At 37.4% G+C, this 15,796-nt stretch overlaps 1 protein-coding gene across 4 annotated transcripts in view; it reads left to right on the top strand.

The window, feature by feature from the left end:
• The window catches only part of ZNF385D (zinc finger protein 385D), a 406,562-nt gene that overhangs the window by 259,928 nt on the left and 130,838 nt on the right, over window positions 1–15,796 (top strand). The gene's annotated exons all lie outside the window — the stretch shown is intronic.

The raw sequence follows: 15,796 nt of genomic DNA, 5'->3' as shown, positions 1-15,796 counted from the left end.
TAGATATAGGAAGTGTGTTCTTGTCACAGGAATAATTCTGTTTTTTTTTTTTTTTTAATAATGTCAGAAAGGAGACATGGATATCTTGCATCTTTGGCAATATGCTTAGAGTATCTTCACTTTCATCAGATGTTTATAGTTTCATCATGCATTTCTCTTCTGTATCTTGGTACTTTGTGGGTTTCTTTCGCTTTTAAAGAAAACAGTGACAAATTCTGGATTATACAAGCAAATTTTCTTGTATACAGTGATGTGGGTTGAGTATTTGGTGTTTTGATTCATCTTTCAAATTCAGCAGCCTTGGTAAATTTTTAATTGCTTTTCAGTAGAATAGCAGATCTCTTTGTTTAAAACTCATTGTTATGTAGCATTTCAAATGTTTAGTCAGATGGAATCATACAAAGAAGAGATGGACCCCACTCCTGCATGCACTTCTAAACTAAAAAATAATTAACTTTTCTGATGTCGTTTCACGTGAGGGGTTTGGAACAGTTAAATATGTGCAGAAGTACTTGTAGCATTGAGGTTTGTCTGTGGCTTAGCAAGTCCTTGCATTTCTATAGCAATCTGAGAATTGGTTGGCTCACTTCACTGGTTTAATATAATTTAATTCTTGGAAATGTATTGTAGGATTACCTCTTAGAGAAAGCAAAGATGATTACAGTGTGCGAGGCTCCCTTCACTCCTTAGCAGCAGAGTGGGAGGATAGGAGGAGGGATCTAGCTTGTCAACAAATGGTTCTGTTAAAGGCTCTTTGCTCTTGCATTGTCCACCTTGCTTCTTAGGATTTGTAAGGTTCTTCTGATCAGATGAATATCTCAAATTCATTAAAATTCAAAGGTTTTAGTTTTTGTTGAGGGGGTGACTTGCTCATCTTGAATCATAAAACTATGTTGAAAAATACCTGAAACTTGACACAAAGCTCAATTAGATAAGTCTGTTGACTAAATTGAGGCATTACTTTCTATTTTAATGTGAAAAAGTAATAAAAATATTAGAAATGTGTCAAATGTTGCCATGCAAAAAAGTTGAATTTGATTAAGTCTTCATTCTGTATAGTTGAAGTGAAGCGAATCAATGCAATGACTTAACACAAACGAGATCAAATATATATATATATACACATATAGCATACTCAGTAACATCTGGAATTATAATGGAAAGACTTAAAATTGTGAAGCTGCAAGATCCTGATCTTTCTGATCTACGTGGATGATCAGAAAAGTACACACTGGAATTTTTCTCTTCTTGGTGCTGTGTTCTATTTAATCGCGGCTACAAGGCTTGGTAGAAAAACCCACATTTCCTTTAGTATCTCTCAAGTAACTGGGTAATGCAACAGAATCAAAGTTATATCTTTCATTTTGTTTTGCCTTTCCGACAGAGAAAGCCTTAAAAATTAAATAAAACATGTCAACTAAGCATTTTTTTTTCCTGTGGAGTATGTTCTAGTGCTTTATGCCCAAGTCTTGATTTTTTGAACACCTTAGGAAGGAGCTACATGAGAAATAGTCATCTTTGGCTACAACAAACTGAAATGTTTGGGGTAGGTTGCTTTTATACTAGGCTTGTTTCAATATATATTTAGAGTTAGTTCAAGAAATGCTGAATTAGAGACTATTAAGTACTATAAGGGCAAAATCCATAAATGCCTGATTTGATTTTTGAGACACACAAAGTGAAATTTTGATCGTTATATAAGGCTAGAAATAATATTTGAGTAGTGAGACTGTATGAGCAAGCATGGCTCTCTCTAAAAGTTATTTAAATGTTTTATAACATTTTTCTGTGTTTGGTTCCTGGAACAGGGCCTATACAATTTTAAGATGGCTTGTAGAGGACCAGAACATACCCAGCTGACTGAAGTCTGGGAAAGGTACTATTATTTGAGAGTTTATGATATTTCTTTTTCTTTAGAGAGGATTTCAGGCTGTTCCTGGCCTATGTAAAATGCAGATAAATAGTATTTGTCCCTTCGACCATGCCTTGGTGTCCCCAGCCAGTGAAATCTGCACATTGGTATGCAGACTGCTCCTCGCCCCCTTTCATACCCCTGCAGGGGGTGGTTTTCCTTCTGGAGTTGTTGGTTGGTTGGTTGGTTTGTTGGGTTTCTTTTCCTTTTAGAATTTTGCCCATATCAAATGGTAACCAAGGTACAGAGGATACTGGTCTGAGCCTTCTGTTTACAGCTACAATCTGTGTGGTCAACTTAGGAAACCTTACAGCGAAATATGTCAGAACCTATAAAAATTTATTTGCTTTTGCATGAGGAAAAAGCTCTGAGTAGAGTGAATAATCACATGTAGATTTTTTCAGGGAATAATTTATGTCACATGATAGTAAAAGCACTTCAGGAACACCAGGCTAGGATATGGGAAAAACTGAAAAATCGTAACTTCATACAGCTTAAAGAAATATGTACTTGTTACTAGGTTTGCATTTTTTGGCCCACAGTTTGTGCTGCTTTACAGAAAATTCTTGTGTGTACTTGTGTAAATGTAACTGGATTGTAATCAATAGAATTATCCACCACCAAGAATGATTTATATTAGCTAGGGGCAGGGATTCCCATTCATTAAATCTGTGGAGGACAAGCCTTTATCTATTTCTGTAGATGCAGCCTGGAGCATCCAACATGTCATGGATTAGATAAATTGGGCTTGACATGCCTGTGTTTCTGGAAAATAGGACAAAAATTTCTTTTGTCCTTTGTGTCTTGTCTGCAAAAGCAGTAGTGCTTTCCCCCCACCTATAGAGAATGACAGGAGATAATTTTACTTGCTTGGATTTTTTTTTTTTTTTTTAATTATAGGCACATTTTATGTAGAGATTTGAAAAACAACTGACCTGCCAGCAGTTTCACAAGCGTCAAGAGAAGGACAGTCACCCTAATAACTGCCACATATTCCAGCTCTCAGAGCATTTGCCTAAATCAGCTCCATCAGGTGTAAGCTTGCCAAAATTTAAGTTTTCGTAGTCCTTTTTTATAAATAACCATTTTGTTAGAACTTCTCCACTCTAAAAGAATCTATTCACTTCCCCAGAAAAACACTAGCCCTGAGGTCAAGGGTTTTTTGTGGGCTGCTGGAAACACCAAGGGCCTAAATTCCTCCGTGAAGTGAATACACATTTACAGAAATCTAAACTACTCCAAAATGGTATCATTGTGCAAGTCTCCCCAGTAGTCAACAGCCCAACTATTGGGACATTCCCCTGAGGCACTGAGGACTTACAGAGCAGGCTTCAATATGGGCCTTTGATTAAAATACAGACCTTGATTTCTTTCAGTTTTTGAACTTTTAAAGAATTTGTTTTTACATTATGTGTGAAAATGTAGCTTCCATGTAGATCTGAAGAGAAGATAAATTCTGGCACAGCTTTGCAACACAGGAAGAAGTTGAATTTTTTCAGTTTTCTCCTCTTGTCCACAAGCAATCGCATCTTGAAACAAAGCATCAGCCAAATTAGCACAGAGGAATAGATTAATTATCTGTAACTTTGTAATTGCAGTGGCATGTGCCAAATCCACAGCCTGATTCAAGGATTATTAAAATGTGGTTTCAAACTGGTCCTTTACGACAGAGAATGAAAGGTTTATAAAAGTGAATTCAATATAGTCTGTTTTGTTATGTTTTCCCTGGTGCAGATGGGTCATGGCTAGGATCTGTTAGTAAGAATTAAGGTATCCTGCTTGGGCAGTGGAGTCAGTCGTTTGGAATTTGTACTTCCTTTTCTTTTTTTTTTTTTTTTTTTTTTTTTTTTTTTTTTTCATTGCAGCTATGCATCTAGAAGCACAATTCCACAGGTTTTTTTTGATGGAAATAAAAACAGTTACTTACCAGGATATACTGTGAATTAACACCTAGTTCTGTGTTAACTGTGTTCCAGCATATGAACATGTTTATCTCTGTTTAAGGGGGAAAAATAATTTGAATTGCACAAGAGGAGCATGTGAAAGCACTAAATAATGTTTTGGCAAAGATGTAGTTATAGATACAATGGAGTTACACAATTACTACTATTTAAGTAGTTATAACATCTTCTATTTAAACTTTAATAAAATTAAGGTCTGTGACTGGATATGGAATTTCCAGAAGACAACATTTTAATTGATTCTGGCCAAGGTTCAAATTTCTCCCATTGATTTCCAGCGTCCCATTCTTTTATGTCCAGCATTGTTTTGCCTTCTGCTATCTTACTTCCTCTCCTTTCCCCTCTGCTTTTCCCTCTCCCAAATTGGGTGTGAACTCCTTGCCCTCAGCATTGTCTTCAGGGCTTTGAGTTCTATCAGCAACAGCTCTCCTCTCCCGATTCTCTTGCTGAACTCAGTGCTCTGTCCTGGAGTGCAGAACTGCTGATCATTTGCATCCCTAGCTTTTTTCAGACAGAAGAAGAATGGCTGACCAGTTTATCAGGACAGCAAAAGGTTCCTAGCAAGTCAGGACGTGATCGGCAAATTCCTGGTGAATTCCTCATCTCTTCATGCTGGAAGGCTGCTCTGTTAATGGTCATGATTTGTCTTGTGTGAGTGGTTAACTTGAACCTGAACTTTTCCTCAGTGGGCAAGAAAGCAACATCTGATGGCACAGCTCCATTAAGATGTAAGCTGATCTCTGTTGCTTAATGCTAAAGGGAGTGACTCTAATCTAATCTTCAAGTACTTGGGTACTTAGCAGAAGATACAGATATTTTTCTCTCCCTAGTACAACGATTTGCATTCCCTTTTTTTTTTTTTTTTTTGATTGCCTGCTGATGAAAATCCAGGGTATCGTCATGGCTGATGCAGTGCATGTGTGATTGGAGATGGCATAAATTCTGTCCTACTAGGTTCCAACTCAACAGTTAACTAAATATTTTATCCCTCTTTCCCCCTCTCTGTGGGGACAGCAAACTGCCACGCACTGTCTGCTTTTTCTTTGCCTCTCAATACAAGCATGGATTGCCTGCTAGGAAAACTAAAGGTTTGCATCAACTTCTTTTTCCAGAAACTCTCAGTCACAGAGCCTCAGGCTCTTGCTTTTTGCACAAACAGCTGCATCTCCTGAGGACTGAACTTGTTTCGTTTCAATAAAGTATAGCAGAAGTTTTATGAAAGTAATGGGTTGAGGTTTAGAGACAATTGGGCCATGATCTAATAGGCTTTTTTTTTTGGGCTTTACATCCTGAGAAAGAAAGATATTTGTGTTTGCTGTTTTGGTTTAATTTTCTTTTAGGACTTCGGGTTTTACTTCAGAGTGGGAGTTAAGACATTTCAGTGTTGGGAAAAGTTCCTGAGCCAAATAATTTGAAGTTGTTTTAATTTAGAAATACATACATTCAGGAAAAATGATGGTATGACCTATAATTTATCTTAGCAAGTATCTTTCAAACCACCATGTACAGAAGAGTTCCTTTTGTCCAGGAGCCCGTCCGGTAAAACGTACTTCTATCTACTATGGCAGTGGTCACTATCCATTAGTAAATCTTGTGCTTTTGGTTCCATTCTAATTTTTCCACTTACTCTTTTGCCTACCTATGAAAGATCATAAACCTAGTAAATTTTAACATATATGTGTTGGGGGGTTTTTTGTGAGTCAAAACCTTTGAGACTGTGGTAGTTTCTGATGTATAGTGCAAGCATTTATGCTGTTATGCAAGGGAAAGAAAAATGAAAAATGTGGTTTTATTTCAGTAAGTATGTGTTTTTGTCACATACATGCATACACATAGGCAGGCCTATGTGTGCAGCTCTGTGAGGTTTATTCAGGAGGGAATTGTGGTCCAGGCTATGCAACACTGACATAGGTTTTCGGAGGTATTTTCATGTCCACTGTTGTGTGGTACCTGTAAGACCAACAGCCAAGTGCAGCTGCAAAACCATAGACTCTGTCCCTTTTTTTCTCAATGCACCACTCTCCTTCCTTCCCTTCCATTCCCTCTGTGAAGCTAGCTTTGACTTTACTCTTTTGGCTTGGATTCTGCCGTCCTTCTCCTAACATCATCACTTGCTGAGGTTGATCTATTGTTATTCAGTAAAGCAACAGAGGTTTGACAGCTAGCAGAAGAGTAAAGTGGTACCCTGGAAACATGCAGGAACTTGTCATTAAGTTCCACTTACTTTTCACTATGCAGTTACAAATGTGTAAAAACACCTTCCAGTGATTTATTATGGCTAAATGGAATTATTAGTTCTAAATAGAAGATGCATTGCTACACAGAACTATCTTCATAGAGTTTACTAGTGGAGTGTGTCCATTTCATGACATTAGTTACATATTCATCTCAGTCATACGCTTGTGTCATTTCAAGTAAAGACAGTAGAAGTTAATAGTTATTTCATCCCCAAGCATGCCTTTGAAAAATGGCTCTTTAAAAGCTGATAATATATTCATCATATTCAATATATCCATAAAAATGAAAAATTCTTTGAAAATCTGTTTGCAATACAGTGTTCTTCTGATTAATAACCGTTGGAAATTTGTGCTCATTATACCATAAACATGACCTTTATAAAACCATCAGAAAAATCCAACTGCAGAATATGCCAGGTCAAAGACTTTTTAAAATGTCAAAAAGTGTAAAGCTTTAAAATTAATGTGATTTTTATAATGCTTGGCTGATGCTTGTATTTTTGCTTAGCTTATTTATTTATGAGGGGAGTTTTTTGAACCTTTGTGGTTAGAATCTACAGGGAGCCTGTGACCTCAGGGGAGCACACTTTGCAATGTATCTTAATGGCCTTCTGTAGTTTCTTCCTTGTGTTTCAGTGTTTAGATGCAGTTAGTTTGTAACCACGTTTTTTGCTGGACATGATCTTATAAGATCTAATATCTCTCCAGTAGAGGCTACAAACCACATACTGACCACTGGCTAGGAGACATCCACAATGTGTCAGCAAATAATGGTGCAATCAGTTCAACACTGTCACAAAGTATGTTTATAGGCTGAAAGGTGTCAAGAAACACTGCACATGAAGTTTTGGGGAAGTGCACATTTGTAATACTCCGCCCTTCCTCTAACTTCATTGGGTTGTAGTGCTCCTCTGAAAACACCCATGCTTCTCACCTTAGCTTGAGTCTGAAAGTAAATATTTCTGCTGCAGGCTGGAAATCATGCTAGGGCAACTGCTTTATGTGGGAATAACTAGCCAACATCATCACGAAAAGAAAAGGGAAACTTGTTTTTTATATAGAATCACAGAATAAGTCAGGTTAGAAGGGAACACAGTGGGTCATCTAGTCCAATCTCCCTACTCAAGCAGGGTCATCCTAGAGCACATGGTACAGGACTGCATTCAGATGGTTCTTGAGTATCTTTGGTGAAGGGAGGCTCCCCAGCCTCTGAAAAATCTGTTCCAGTGCTCAGTCACCCACACAGTAAAGAAGTTTTTCCTCATGTTCAGCTGGGACTTCCTGTGCATCAGTTTCTGCCCATTGCCTCTTGTCCTATTACTTGGCACCGTTGAGCAGAGCCCAGCTTCTTGACACCCTCCCTTCCAACACTTATTTACATTGATGAGGTCCGTTCTCAGCCATCTTTTCTGTCCTGACGTTACTGCTTGGTGGTAGAAATGTCTCTGTACATTTCTAGCTCACTCTGTGCAAGGCAGACGTTTCATTCCCTTGGATTCACTTTCTTACCAAAGAAAGTACAAAGTTGTATAAAACATGAGCAGTATGGGAAGAAACTGTAAAATAGAGCTGAGGATACATAGTTTGCCAAAAGAAAATAGAATCATTAATGCAGATATAGACTCGTTGGTGAACTCTTCTTCCCTCTAGCATTTATGGCACTGAAGGAAGAACAAGTTTTGACATTGTCTGTGAGATCATTCAATTCCAAGTGAAAGCACGTTCAGTTTGCTATTAGCCTACAAGCAGGAGAGGATATTACAGTGCTCAGAGCACTAAATTTGGGGATCTAGGGGTCATGTCCTTTGTCTACCGCAGACTCCTTTGTAAGCTTTGGGAAGAAGACTTTTGCTGTCTGTCCTAGGTCCCTAGCTGAAAAATTGGGATCATCTCTTGCCAGAAGTGTCCAGAGAATTAATATTGGAATTGCATAGAGTAAAAAGGCTGCTGGGTATTTAGTATTTGATTTTTTTGGTAAGGCAAAGAGAAATTAAAAGCTTCTCCGTTCTCAAGAGGGAGGAGAGCTGAGGTTCATGGACATTCTAGTTTGTCTTCTCCAAAGCCATGTCTTCCAGTCTTTGGCTTTCTGGTTCTCTTGCAGTTGGCATGGTTGGTACTTGGTATGGGCAACTGTAATAAGCATGCCGACCAAATTGGGACAATTTCTAGTTGTTTCCTTATACTAGAAACAGACAGAACTTTATAGAAAGTAGAACCAATTTCTGACCAACTGCAATAAATCCCAAAGGACTCTGAAGAGCTCAGTTAGGTAGGTCACGTTGCTAAAATAAAAAGCTAAGTCTTTGCCCTTGTGCAATTTAAAATCCATATGAGATGTAGCCTGTAGTGAGTTAGATGAGTTCCTTGCTTGACAGTGTTAAGTACTGGAGTTCAGAGCATGGTTTTCCAGTAGCTGTTACATAAACAAAGCAAAACAAAACACACCAGTATATTATTCAGTGGAGTGTTTCCTGCAGTCCATAGCATATTTTAGATATGGGGCAAAGGGTAATACTTTGTAGGGTTAATGGGGGCTCTGACATTAATTAGCCTTGTGGGTAAGATCTGCACAATGCTAAGCACTTCAATCCCGTTCAGTCAGACTGGACTTCTTTGTCTGTAAGGTGGGCCCACCTTCCTGTAATGCAGATGAGAAAGGAACAGGAGGGGAAAAGGTAGCAAAATGGGAGCAGAAATCTGAGCTTGCTTAGCAAAGTAAAGGAAATAAGGACAGGAGATAATGGGTATCAAAGTACATATGCAAATTTGTCTCTGCATTTTCCCAGTCCATCATCATAATAGTTTCACACAGTAGTTTCACAGGTTTCTGCATAATGGAAAGAGACATTTACTCTTCTGTACACTTAGGGGAGTACATTTTCCAATCAAAATTATTTGGATATATGATATTATGTGTTTCAAAATGTTAGTATGTGTGAAAGAATAGACTTTTAATAAAACTATATGATGCATAGCTGCAGGGTTCTAAAACTAATAATAATAATAAAATTAATCCTTTTTGTAAACTAGCTCACTTTGCAGGAACCAGAGAATAAATATTTTCTCTTAAAAAATACTACTTTGAATAGCAGCAAATGACCAGAGTTGATTCAAACTTTCCAGGTGAGCAGGGCATGTACTGAAAAATTCTGTCTATAAATAAACAGTGGGTACTGATTTGTGCCAATCTGGAAATAAAAAGGAAGGGAAGAAAATATTTTTGTAATGAGTCATTTTGAATTGTTTGGATCTGGATGTTTGAATTCTGCTAATATTTAAATAATAAAAACAGTAAGAATCTAAGTAGGGAGCTATAGGGTGTCATTTTAGGTGAAAGAGGAATTCCAGCTGACACAATGGTGGAGTTTCTTCCCCCCCAATTGTCTCTTTTTTTTGTTTTGGCCAGTGAACTGAAAAATCAATTACTCACAGATCTCCACAGCTGAGACAGTGTTGCATTCATCCTCTTCAAAGTGACTAGCCACTGCTAGCATTGCTAACAGCAAAACCTGTGAAAGGAAAGCTTGTATGGCCACACAGTTTACTTGATCCTCAAGCTGTCTCAGGAGAGCCAGCAGGATCGAGGCTGGTGTGGCTGGAGTCACATTTTGAAGGCTCTTCTTTTTGAGTGGGATTCAAATATTTTTTTACAGTTGGTTTTTTTCTTTCTTTTCTGGATCTAAGAGTGATTATATGTAAAAGAATTGTGTTTAAATGTGGCCATCGTATTTTTAAAATTTTTTTGAGATTATTAAATAATGAAAGCACTCTCCAAAAAGAGTCTGTGAACAATACAGAAGTCAAAAGCACTTTAAGATTCTCATTTCCCCTTCTAAAAGAAATAAATTTTAAAAAAAGGAACAAACTACTCAAAAGAATAAAAAGCCCTTACAAGAAGCTGGATTCTTAGACTCAGATCAGTCAGAAAGTAGATTCTTTGAGCAATAAATTCTCCAGAGGTGTCATGTAATTTGTTTGCACTTAATCTCATTTCAGTTCATATGTAATAATATATAACCTATAAAATTAAATATTCAGTATCAAATGTTTATCTCCCTATGCACATAAAAGTTACAGGTTAGCTAACTTTCTGTATGCTGAGTTCATATTTTAGTCACTTTATTACAATAACTACAAATAAGTAGTGTGATGATTAAGTGAGGCTTATTTTTCCGTGCCAGGTTAGATAACGGCTACTACTTATTATGGAACTGAATTTACCTTTAAAGGCATAATTCAGCAGTTTTTGAGAAAAGTATCTGTTGTAAAAATGAATATTACCATACACTGATAAAAGGGAATACCCTAGTAACTATGGTTGATGACAAATTGCATTAAACTAATTCCTAAAAGCCACATCTACAATTCATGTCATATTTTCTCTGTTAGATCCCAGAGAAGTTTGTTCTTTTAGTTTTGGATGTCTTAAAAAATTATTTTATCAGATTTCCTGAAAATATAAATGTGATACCTAATATTTTAGATCATGAAAGAGCATTATTCACCATGGATAGCCTGCTGTTCTTAAATGCTTGTGTCTTTATTGTCTTTTTGAAAAAAATCCCTCCAAAAAAACTTTTTCTTTTGGCCCACAGCAAACTTAATTCATAACAAATTAAAAGTTCTTGCTAATACTGAGTTATCCAAATGTAAGCTTATTAACATTTATAAGCAAGACCATGAGCTCCCCACATATCCTTTCCTTTTTTATATTTTAAAATAGCCTGAGTCAGTGTTCTTGAAAATTTTCTATGAAAATTCCTGTTTTGGCTCAGGCTCTTTAAGATGTATTTTAATGTTTACTGCATGTGTACTGTTAGATATTAGGATCCTATATATAAATATTAATGATAGCTTTTGACGTTATCTTTTAAAGCCTACTAGAAGTCAACTTTTCAGTTGGAAATGTGTGGTACTTTCCCAGCTTCTCCACTGAGTCATATCAGCTGAAAGGTTCTCTGGGGTTTTGCCAAGGCAGAATGTGTGTGTTTTTTTGATCTCAGACAAGTTATCATGGAAATATTAAGAGAGGTGTGAGATGGGTTGTAAAACATGGCAATATCCATATATTAGAGAAACCACTTTACGATCTTCAAAACCAACTCAGACTCTAGGAAGGAAGGGAAAGGGTACATAAGTTTAGTGTCTTTGCTGTATTCAAAATAGCTGTGCACATGGACAGAAGGAAAAAATTGCAAAGTAATGAAGGAATGAAAATAAAATTCTGCAGAGATTTGCTTTTTCACTCAGTGTTTATGATGGTAATAGTTAGTGATGGAAGAACTGCAAAAGATTTAGATTAATGGGGTATTAGTTTAGAGTTTCTGCCCAGTTTACATAACTCCAAGTTTCAAATGCATTGCAAAAAAATTATCTACATTTTTGTGTCTGCAAAAGCTGAGGTAGATTCTTCCTTTGGATAGATCATTTGATAATGCATCTTGTAATTCTTTTTCTGGAAACTAAATCTTAAGTTTAAACTTGAATGATTGGGAATGAGGGTGTATATGAGGAAAGACTGTGCAGAGAAAGATGTAACATAACTTTCTCTACAGCCAAGTCACAAAATATAATAATAGGTGGTTGCCAAATTGTTGAGCTGTTTGATAGGGAACCTGAAGAGTGGGTATCTTAGCCTGCTTAAAAAACATTAAGGAAACTTGCTATTTATTATCCTGTATTCATAATTACCCTGCTTTATGATGTCTATTTAGTCTGGGGCTATTTTGTTTGGTTTTCTTTGTGCATATTCAGTCTTTGTGATTCTCTTAATCCAGATTTTAGGGTCAGTACTTACAGATGTTCATACCCTTTACCTAACACTGATCCAAGGAAAATTTCAGGTGAACTGGGCAGAAAAATTTATGTGGGAAAATTTCTTTTCAGTAAGTGCTATTTCATTGAAAGCAGAATTTTCCCCAGAATGTGTTAAATTTTTGTAAAGAGTTGTCACCAAAAAAATTGTTGAGATAAGATTAAAACTTTAGCATTTTTAATGACATATAGTTTCTTTTTTTTTAGAAGGATCCTCATTTGAAAATCTGTTTTGAGTTCCATAGTGAAACGTCATCTCTAATGTCAAAATGGGGTAGAGGGGAAACAGGAAAGGTCCGACATCAGTGGTTTTTCTCATTCATACTCAAACCAAATAAAATGTACCAATTTCTTATGGAATGGACAATTTGAGGCACAATGGGCAGGAATCATATCTTCATCTGTTTCTGTCAGATTCCCTTGGTTTGGGCAAGAAAGGTCTTGTGCTGATGAAGTTCATATCACCAGTGTTTTCAGGAGGAGAACCCACTTGACTGGGCTGTGTCACCAAGTGCATGAACCTCATGTTGTGCACATGGCTGTGTAGCACGTGGGCTGTCTGTGCCCAGAACATGCTGTTGTATTGCAAACCAGATTACCCAGTAGTAGGGCAAAATGTCTAGTCCTAGCTGGAGACACAGAACTGCATCCCTTTGCAAAACTGTGCTCTTTGATTGACATTGGAGGAGGTCTCATAAACAGTCTCAATGTGATTTAGGAAGGGGCAAAGGTTTGTTGCAGGCTTTCCCCCAAACTTGTATGCTCAGACTTACTTTGGATCTATAGCCAGTGTCTCTGTCCAAGAGATTAACTTGCCTGTGATTTAAATTGTCTGAAAGTTGAAGAAACAGATGATTACTTCAAACTTGGTCAAAATGCTGAGCCAATTAAGCTTCGAAGTTGAATTATTCTTGGTCTCCCTACAATAAAAATTAAGGTAAAGATATTGACATGAATTTATCAAATGTCTGAGCATTCATCTCCCATTTAGAATCTGATTTTCCTCTTTAGAAAAGACACGAGACTCTAACATCACTAACTTGTGAGACTGGAATTAGAAAATACTTTGTTATCCTGCCATTTTAAGTAATTGTAACATGCTTCTCATGAAGACAAGGTTATACCTGTGTGAACTTCAGGTAATAATAATACTGATCATCAAGCACAGGCTGTGGACAAAACCTATCAGTGTTGTGGGATTTTTTTCTTAGTTTTATTGGTCAATGTTATTAAAACCTTTCTGGTAGAAAGCTTATAAAAAGGCTGACATTGAACCTTCACCCTCATTGTGCATTGATCAGCAGTGCTGTATTTACTCAGGGAATGCTCTGGAGGGCTCTGTGGAGAAACTTACCCTACACATCACCAAAACCTGCATAAGCAAATTTTATGGTACTTCACTGTAGTCTAACATTCTGTAACACTTGGAATTTATCTGTGTACACTCTTCAAGAACTCCTCTCAGTGGGCTTCTACCCCTCTTCATCCCTCTGCTAATGGATTAGGTGTGAAATAGCTAACATTGGCATTCTCAAACGTTGTCCAAGCTAAGCAGTCACAAAAATGGTTGCCATTGCTTCAGTTTTTCTGTTGCAGATTCTTGACTACAACTCTGTGCATGTTAAACAGAAAGAGAAGATAATTTTTGCAGCCATAAACATTAGAGATTTTTTTTAAGCAATGGCCCAGATTTCATGATGCTCTCACATGCTCCATCATTTAGGAACATGTCTGACACTATTGAAAAAACAGAGAACAGCTGTGCTCCTGAACATACTAATTTTCTGTGCCACTGTAGCCAGGACTGTGGTAGATTTTAAACTCTGTTCCAGAGGCTCTGAGTCCCAGCCAAGGTCCTGCAGATTTTTCCATTTAAAGCTTGTTCTCGTCCCCAGATGGCTTTGCATTGCGCTGGCTGGCAGCAGCAGGTGCGTGAGTGCCGAGTCATTCCACAGGAAAGGATCACAGAACAGAAATATTTCATCCTCCATGGCTTGGTATTTTAGATGAGTTTGGGATACCAATGCTGTTGCTCTAGGTAATCTAAACCTGTGACGCTCTTCTCCATAGCACTGAGATAATACACCCAATGAGCTGTGTCCCCAAGCACAGGTGACATTTCTCAGTCCAGTTTGCATTTGCATTTGTGAGTTACAGAATGTTTGATTAGCCTCAAATTCTTTGCTATTGACAGGTAAATGCTCACCTTGAAATTTCTGTGTGATTCTGTACAATCTCAGGTGCAATCTGTATTTTTTTCTTTAGAGTGACTTCTTCCTTTTAGGATGCGTGAAAATTTTATATAAGTAAAGCTAAGTATTTCCAGCATTTTAAAAAGTACCTGTATGGGTCTTTCCTATTCCAAGGTAGTATGATTGGCATGTTCAACACTACCTTATCATCATTCTGACCTGTTAGATTTATTTTTACACTGTTTTTGTAATAATGTCATGGGAATGTAGAAATTGCCAAAGCAATGACAATCAAATACTTCATAATTCTATGCTGCTTGCACTCTGCTTTTCTGTTGCCTGTATCCTCAGCTGCTGCCTTCAAAGACTTGTGATTTTTTATGCACTTACACTGAGGTATAATGTAGAAACTACCACAAAAATAGTAGTTTTTCTTGGGATTGAAAACTATCACGAGATTGCAGTGACCCCTAATCCACTACCTTTAGTTTATGAGTGATTTTTAGTGAAACGCTTCACAAAGGAGTTGAAAGTTGGCAAAAAATACAGTCTTCAAAAATTTGCTCTGGCTGATTTTATACCTAGAAGCACAACTTGGGTGATCTTCTACAACTGGTTAATTAAGTCCTGTGTTTTTAGCCCTCAATCAGATGTGTAACATGACAAACCTTGTTAGCAGATTTGCTGGCCAAATATGGAGAGATTTCATCTATCATTCTGACTACTTTATATTTGTGCTCTTAAGGGATGTATGCAACTTGTCTAATGAAATGTCTGTATGTATGAGAGGAAAAGAAACAGATTTCGGATCTCTCCCTCTGTTGATCTGTGTCTCTGCTCAGTGAGTAGGGTAAAACTCCCCTTTCATTTTTTTTCAGTGTTTCTTGGACTCTTACCAGCAGGTTTTTACAGTCTGTTGCCTGCCTCTCAGATTAGAAGAACACTGGCATATTTTAACAGTTTCCTAGGATCCAAATAGTCTTTAATTAACAGGGAATTGATGTTTTGGAGTGCAACCAAAATATAGGAGACACTGAAAGCAGAGAATGAGCTTGGATCCTTCTAGCTTGTCGCTGGCTGTGGCCAGGGGCAAACAAATCAGCAAAATAGGGTCCACTGCGAACAGGTAGTGCCTTATTGGTATGCAAGGGGATTTCTTCATTTGCATTCCGTTCCCACAGAGCTGGTGGTTAGCCGGGAGGAGCTTTCTGCTGCACAGGGTCTGAATCAACTCCGCCCCTTGCAAAGAGCAGAAAGTGTTCATCGGTACCTTCCCATAAACAGAATTTCAGTGGCTCCTGAAACTGTTGTTTTTAGATTTGTATTGATCAACTGTTGAGGCAGCAAGGTATGTTGTGTTTGTGAGGTTTAGGTTGAAGCGGAAGCCTATAGTTGGCTCTGTGAGTGAGCATTTAATTTGAAAAATCAGAAGTCTGCAAATAACATGACTTTTGCTGAGCTGAACAGCAAGTTGTGCTTTATCTTTTTTGAGTAATCTGCCTTTGTAGGGTTAAGCAACAGGGTATGGATGAAGCGCTGAAATTATAAGAGAATGAGACTAGCTGAAGCTCTCAAGGGAAGTTAGACATATGCTGAATGATTGTTCCAGATTATCCATGGAAATACAGGGTTTATAAGGTAATTCTAATCATGATAGACTGAAACTTGAAGGAATTCCTG

This window comes from Sylvia atricapilla, chromosome 1 (assembly GCF_009819655.1).
Source record: "Sylvia atricapilla isolate bSylAtr1 chromosome 1, bSylAtr1.pri, whole genome shotgun sequence".
NCBI classification, from domain to species: domain Eukaryota; kingdom Metazoa; phylum Chordata; class Aves; order Passeriformes; family Sylviidae; genus Sylvia; species Sylvia atricapilla.
This window is presented reverse-complemented; position numbering and strand designations above follow the sequence as displayed.